Here is a 7841-nt window from a genome sequence, read left to right as displayed (position 1 = left end):
TCGAAAATCCTTTGCAGGCAATAAGGGAAGTCTGGAATGCATGGACATCACCAAACGCTGGGTTTCCTCCTTTGTGATGCTTTGCCAGGCCTTTACTGCAGCTGTCTTCAGTTGTTGTTTGTTCGTGGGTCTTTCTGCCTTAAGTTTTGTCTTCAGCAAGTGAAATGCATGCTCGATCAGGTTGAGATCAGGTGATTGACTTGGCCATTGCAGAATATTCCACTTCTGTGCTTTAAAAAGCTCCTGGGTTGCTTTCGCAGTATGTTTTGGGTCATTGTCCATCTGTAAAGTGAAGCGCCGTCCAATCAACTTTGCTGAATTTGGCTGAATCTGAGCAGACAATATATCCCTATACACTTCAGAATTCATCCGGCTGCTTCTGTCTTCTGTCACATCATCAATAAACACTTGTGACCCAGTGCCATTGTAAGCCATGCATGGCCATGCCATCACACTGCCTCCACTGGGTTTTACAGGTGATGTGATATGCTTCAGATCATGAGCCGTTCCAAGCCTTCTCCATACTTTTTTCTTCCCATCATTCTGGTACAGGTTGATCTTAGTTTCATCTGTCCAAAGAATGCTGTTCTAGAACTGGGCTGGCATTTTTAGATATTGTTTGGCAAAGTCTAATCTGGCCTTTCTATTTTTGAGGCTTATGAATGGTTTGCACCTTGTGGTGAACCCTCTGTATTTGCTTTCGTGAAGTCTTTTCTTTATGGTAGACTTGGATAATGATATGCTTACCTCCTGGAGAGTGTTCTTCACTTGGCTGGATGTTGTGAAGGGGTTTTTCATTACCATGGAAAGGATCCTATGATCATCCACCACTGTTGTCTTCCGTGGACGTCCAGGCCTTTTTGTGTTGCAGAGCTCACCAGTGCGTTCTTTTTTCTCAGAATGTACCAAACTGTTGATTTGGCCACTCCTAATGTTCTTGCTATCTCTCTGATGGATTTTCTTTTTTTTTGCTGCCTAAGGATGCCCTGTTTCACTTGCATTGAGAGCTCCTTTGACCGCATGTTGTGGGTTCACAGCAACAGCTTCCAAATGCAAAAGCCACACCAGGAATCAACTCCAGACCTTTTACCTGCTTAATTGATGATGAAATAACAAAGGAATAGCCCACACCTGTCCATGAAACAGCTTTTGAGTCAATTGTCCAATTACTTTTGGTCCCTTGAAAAAGAGGGGGCTTTATATTAAAGAGATGTAATTCCTAAACCCTTCCTCCAATTTGGATGTGAATACCCTCAAATTAAAGCTGATAGACTGCATTTTAAGTCCATATTCATTATTTAACTGTACCTTCAATTAATTTTGGTACACAGCCGAAATAACAAAACTTGTATCAGTGTCCAATTATTTCCGGACCTAACTGTATATACATACAAAGAGCTAATTTGCAGGTCATCAGTGTCAATCAGATCAATGTCATCACTCTTATATTTGACAGCTCAGTGAATACACAGACATGAGGACCGTGGAAAACATGCAGATTAATTAATGGGTTTCAGGCCTTTAACAGGAACAGAATGAAGAATTCATATTTGCTAGAAAATAATAGAAATTTTTGGGTTCTATGTCAAATGTTCCTGGTAAAACCCATGAGGTTAATAAACCAACATACCACAACTCTCCTAGAAAAGATACATGTACATCTCATTTTCAAGTATGTCTTCCTACTGTACTTGTCAAGCCAACAAACATAGTTACAACCTGCAATATACAGAATGTATACTTATCTAAGACAAATACAGCTGCCAGAACACACTAGACCAGGAGTGGTCAACTCCAGTCCTCAAAAGGCAGCAACAGGTGAGGTTTTCTGGATATCCCTGCATCAACACAGGTGGCTCAGACCTGTGCTTAAACAGGGATATCCTGAAAACCTGACCTGTTGGTGGCCCTTGAGGACTGAAGTCGGCCACTCCTGTTGCACTTGAGGACTGGAGTTGGTTACCCTACCCAATCACTAGACCTATTGGTGGAAAGGTGTGAATTTAGTATAATTTGCAAGTCACATTCTCCTCCATAATTAAAAGTCCTGGAAATATTTGGGGTTCTTGCATATGAGAGGTCAAATGACAAAAAAAATTAAAATATCCAGACATCCAACCTTTCCAAAATTACTGTAATTGCAGAATATAACACTGAGAACTAGTTGATATAGGGCTTCAAATGGTGGTCTCTTAACCAGCATGCCATGTCTACTTTATATGCATTAGTAACCACTGCTCTATGATGTCACAGTGCTAATCAGCTGAAGTCTTTTACACAGATATGTTTGCTGCTTAGAAGCAGTTAGATGGCATTAGTGGAGACAGACATAACATTCCTCACCCAATGCAGAACTCGGCTAAGAATGAACACTTGTTTTGGTAACCTTGCTACTTGAGCCATGTCAGACTGTTCACCGACTGCATAAAGTTGTCATGCTTTGCTCACCACAAACTAGGCGGGACCACGGTGCTGAGGTGGGAACGGATAGGACGCCACCCACAGCCACGAGGGCTCGTCTTGAGTGTAGGTTGGTCTGGATCGCCGGGTCGGGATTGGAGAGGTATGGAAAGTTAAAGGTAATGTTAGCCGAGTGGTCGTATTGCCGTAGCCGAGGTCAGGTGCGGAGGGTGCGGATTGGTCGTTTGCCGTAGCCGAGTTCTGATGCCAAGAGTTCGGAGTAGTTGAGGAGGAAGCTGGGTCGGTACACGGGAGGAGCACTGCAAAACAAGACACGACTAGTGAGACAGAGAGTGATCAGAATAGGAATTGGTTCTATCCTCAGCCAAAGTGCCATTGGCACAGCTGAGCATATGTAGGAGAGAGCAACCAATGGACAAGTTGCAGCGTGGAGGTGGGGACTGGGTGAAACAGTGATAGGCTGGAATGCAGGTGCATGGAAGATCTCTGATAGCAGGGTGGCTGCCAGCTATTGAGCAAGTGTCCGTGCGCGTTCCATGTGCGCGCCTGGAGACTATGCAGGAGGCTTGTGTAAAGGGAGGCGCTGGAGTGCGCATGCCTGAGGTGGCGAGGCTGTCTGGCGGGCGGCGGGCGGATGGTTTTCTTTTGGTAAGACATCCTCCAGGTTAGGCAAGTTAGGCAAGTTAGTTCACAATCATATGGCTGCATTTCACTGCAAGACCTTCTAGCAGTGACTGGGCATACACAGATGTAGCACTCGTTAAAAAGGCCGGCTTCGTTAACGCTGATATTTAACAGTAGTGCCTATAGAAAACTGGTTAAGGAGATAACATCTGTGTTAGTTTGTGCGTTAGCAGTGTTAACCGGAGGACGGAAATAAATTGTCTTTTATGTTTTTATTAAACTTTTTTTTGTAGTTGATCAAAGTTAATTTCAATTAAGTTTAGTTAATTTAAGTTTAATTTTGCAGTTACATTGTAAAGCAAAGTAGTGCCTTCCAGTTGTAACCTTATTTAAAAAAATATTAATAGTTGGGTGATGGCGACGCGGCTCTCTGAGCATCACAGTAACCCCCCCTCCTTCAGGGGCGACCTCCGGGCGACTCTAGAATGGCTTGAAGGGATACTTTTGGTGGAACTGCTTCAAGAGATTGGGTGCATGAACTTGGTGGTAGGGGATCCACGACCGTTCCTCAGGTCTGAAGCCCCTCCAGTGGACCAAGTACTGGACTGCACCTGTAGAGACTCTTGAATCCATGATGGTTTGAATCTCGTACTCTTGTTGACCCTGTACGAGTAGAGGAGGTGGAGGTGCTGTGGAATTTGAAAAGCGGGAACTCCGGAAGACGGGCTTCAGGAGGGAGACATGGAACACCGATGGTATCCTCATTGAGGATGGGAGTTGAAGGCGGTATGCCACAGGATTAATTTTCTCCAAGACTGGGTAAGGGCCCAAAAATCTCAACGCCAGCTTGAGTGTGGGTACTTTTAGATGGATGTTCATGGAGGAAAGCCATACCTTATCTCGGGTTTGAACTCTAGAGGCTCACGGCAGTGGTGGTCTGCCTGTAGCTTTTGCTTAGAAGTGGCATTTTTTAGGTTATCCTGGATCCTCTTCCAAGAGTTCTGTAAGGACAGAATCCGGTTGTCTACTGCTGGTACTCCCGAGGGTTGGAAGCTGAGGGTAAACGGGAAGGATGGAACCCGTAATTAATGAAGAAGGGTGACTCGAGTGGAGTTGTTACGTAAGGAATTGAGAGCAAACTCGACCCATGACAGAAGGTCCACCCAGTCGTCCTGTGTATCGGCTATGAAGCATTGTAGGTATTGCTCCAGGGTTTGGTTAGCTCTCTCCGTCTGCCTGTTAGTTTGTGTGTGGTATCCCGAAGAGAACCGTAATGAAATGTCCAACCTTTGGGAAAAAGCACGCCAAAAATTGGAAATTGGAAAGAGACGATGGTTAGCGGCACCCCATGGAGACGGAAGATTTATTGGACATAGATATTCGCGAGCCTCAAGGGGACAAAATGAGTTTGCTTTGAAAAGCGGTTAACGACGACGATGTATAGTATTCATTCCCTTGGAAGTCGGAAGGTCCACTATAAAATCCATCGACAAGTATTTTCAAGGCCGATCTGGGATTGGCAGTGGATGAAGTAGACCCACTGGTTTGTCCCGGGGCACTTTGTTGCGAGCACATGTGCCACATGCCTTGACGAATTCCTCCACATCCTTAAGCATATGTATAGAGCTGAAGTGTGTATGTGTGTAGAGCTGCAGTGTGTGTGTGTGTGTATAGAGCTGCACAGCTCAACCCCGTTATAATGCGATCCGTTACAACGTGAACCCGCTTACAACGTGATGCAAGTGTGGCTCCCAATTTTCATATTTATGAATACTTTACAACATGATTATTGGTATCTTAAATACTTTATTGTACAATGCATACAATTTTACATGATTGCTAACGCGATCTGCTTATAACGTGATGGGATTCTTTGGACCCCAAGCACAGCGTTATAAGGGGGTTGAGCTATATATATTATATATATATATGTAACCCTTTTATCATACCCCCCCCTAAGTGACATGGGGGGTACTGTCCTCCTTGGCTATTTTCATGGTCTTGGTGCTGTGACCTGCTGGCAACAGGAGGGCTGAGGGCTCCGTGGTGGTGTGGGGAGAACCAGGACAGGGAACAGGGGGACAGATTACCTTGATCTCTTGATGGTGCAGTGCCTCCAGCCAGTGAGGATCTCCTGTTGATCTTCAGGGGATGGACCCCCACTGACACTCCTTCATACCAGAGACAGGAATCCACACAGCAATGTATGTTCATATTTATTCAGCCATCAGCTCCAGCTCAGAGAACAGACAGTCATACTTTTCCATAACTGCATAGATGTCTCTTTAGAACAGATCCCTGTCTAATTGGTAGGTTTCCCCCTCCATTCCCCATCCCATTATGGGAAGAGAAGGGAGAGACTTTCTTGCCTGTCTTTCTTGTATCAGATTCTCTCTCAACTGACTAACTGACCTAACTAATTTAGGAGGCATGTCCCAATTTGAACATCCTTAGGGAGTGTCTCTAACTCTGACTCATTACAAGCCAGAGCCGGATACAGATTGGCCCACACACAGCAGGGGGCGTTCCAACCAATATCCACCCCTTAGAATAGCCTCTAATGTTGCTAAGCCTGCCCTTGAATACTGATACAATATTCAAGGCTGAAATACACATACAGGCCAACTGAAGGAATTAACCTTTCCACTGCCTGTACTAACAGGACTGACAGAGGAAAGGCCCAGAAAAAGAAATAGCTGCCGAAAGGCCAGGATATATATATAATACACACAAACACACACACTTTCCCAGTTAGCTCAAACACCCACCACATCATGAATATATATTTATGCCAAAATGAGTGCTACTGAGCGTGGCAAATGTATACAACAAAAGACGGGTGCCCAATGCTACATCAAATTGACAAAACATATATGGTAATACTGTAGTGCCGACAAGTATTCTCAAACAAATCTGGGGCAATCACCACAACCCAGGTACATGCTGGGTACATGCTGCAACATTTCAGTGACATTTCTGCAGACAGACTAATGGCCCATCGGATTAACAGCGGGGGTCCCTAGCAGTCCCATTCAAACTGAATGAGACTGTGAGGGACCCCCGCTGTGTTAATCCGATGGGCCATTAGTCTCTGCAGAAATGTCACTGAAATGTTGCAGCATGTACCCAGCATGTAAAACATACAGGACACCTACAAGCTCACATTGAACCCCCAAAATAACCACAACATATATATAAGCATATAAGTGTCACAGAGGAGTGCTACTGAGCATGGCAATATATATATAAAACCAGAGACAGAACATGAAACACAGACAGAGCTCAGTGCACATCCAGTGAAACTTATACACGGTACAGTGCCTAAATATATATGTATAGATATCTATTAAATAAAATGGTCTTTTAGTTTAACATTTTGGCCAAAGTGTTGTAAGCCCTTGAGCCACTACACGGCAGACCACATCTCAAGGGTACCTAACACTAATATAAATTCTTAATAACCTGTGCATTACCAGGAAGAATGATTTATAATAAATCTGTCAAAATTAGTTGCATAGTTCTAAGTCTGATTGAAGCTCTTATTAACCTGTACATTACCAGGAAAAGCACTCTGTATTAGATTTGTCACAATCAAACTGCAAGTATATATATATATATATACAAACAAAAAAAACAAAGAGCGCACGACCCATAGCGTAAAAAAAGTACATTTAATGTAAAAAAGGATTGGGAGAGGGATTAAGAACACTCACAAAAATATTAGTGTTTCAAGCAATATGTGATAATATCACCACCAACAGGATAACAACGCCCTGGAACACACCAACAGATGCATTCGACATTCCTATTTGGTTCACCAGTATGAGTTCATCTTCCGATTGATGCACAGAAAGTACTCCGTGTCTCTGCTTGGAATGCAGTTTCTGAGCAAGCACAGCCTCAATCCAGCTCCATGCACGCCTCGGCCGTAAAGCGTTCACTTGCGTGATGACGTAATGTCGCAATTACGTACCCTGACGCGTTTCGTCACACTTCGGCGACTTTTCCAAAGGGTAAGTTTGCGCACTGCTGCCCTAAGTGTCACCTCCTGTTCTGGACTGAATGAAGGAGAATCCCCTTCTGTCTATAATGTGAATTTCCTTACTCTTATAACATTAAGATACCAAAATTACAGGGGACATTCATTTAATACTTGGGGTAAACGTTAATGCTCAGGAACATAACCCCTTTATGTGTTCGTACCTCAGTAATGCCCACACCAAATTTCATCTTTCTAGGATGCTCCTAATTAAAGTTAGTTATCGGCTTTGATGTGGGTTTTTTTTTATAACTTGTATTTTTGTGAAAATACAGCATATATACATCTTATTTCCAGTACTGTGACATGCATTATTCATATCTCTTATGTATGGTAGCTGTACACAAACATTGTCATCAAAAACAGAGTTATAAGCAACTACATAGACTTAAATAATAAATAAACTATGAGAGAGAGAGAGAGAGAGAGAGAGAGAGAGAGAGAGAGAGAGAGAGAGAGAGAGAGAGAGAGAGAGAGAGAGAGAGAGAGAGAGAGAGAGAGAGAGAGAGAGAGAGAGAGAGAGAGAGAGAGAGAGAGAGAGAGAGAGAGAGAGAGAGAGAGAGAGAGAGAGAGAAAACCTTAACTGTTTCTACACTTACTAGCCAAAAACCTAACTTACACAGTGTTATTCTAACACGACTTAAACATTTTCCTTACACAACAATAAACGCTCAGTTTTATCCTGAGCTGGAGTAACCCCCTGAAACCCTATACTGGATACACTGGCATTACTTGGGCAGTGTCCCTTTATACTAGG

The 7841-nt window shown here is 43.5% G+C and overlaps 1 protein-coding gene across 6 annotated transcripts in view; it reads left to right on the top strand.

The window, feature by feature from the left end:
* TDRD6 (tudor domain containing 6) overlaps positions 1-7841 on the top strand; it is a 115810-nt gene that overhangs the window by 82354 nt on the left and 25615 nt on the right. The gene's annotated exons all lie outside the window — the stretch shown is intronic.

The sequence above is a fragment of the Ascaphus truei genome, chromosome 4 (assembly GCF_040206685.1).
Source record: "Ascaphus truei isolate aAscTru1 chromosome 4, aAscTru1.hap1, whole genome shotgun sequence".
Taxonomy (NCBI): domain Eukaryota; kingdom Metazoa; phylum Chordata; class Amphibia; order Anura; family Ascaphidae; genus Ascaphus; species Ascaphus truei.
This window is presented reverse-complemented; position numbering and strand designations above follow the sequence as displayed.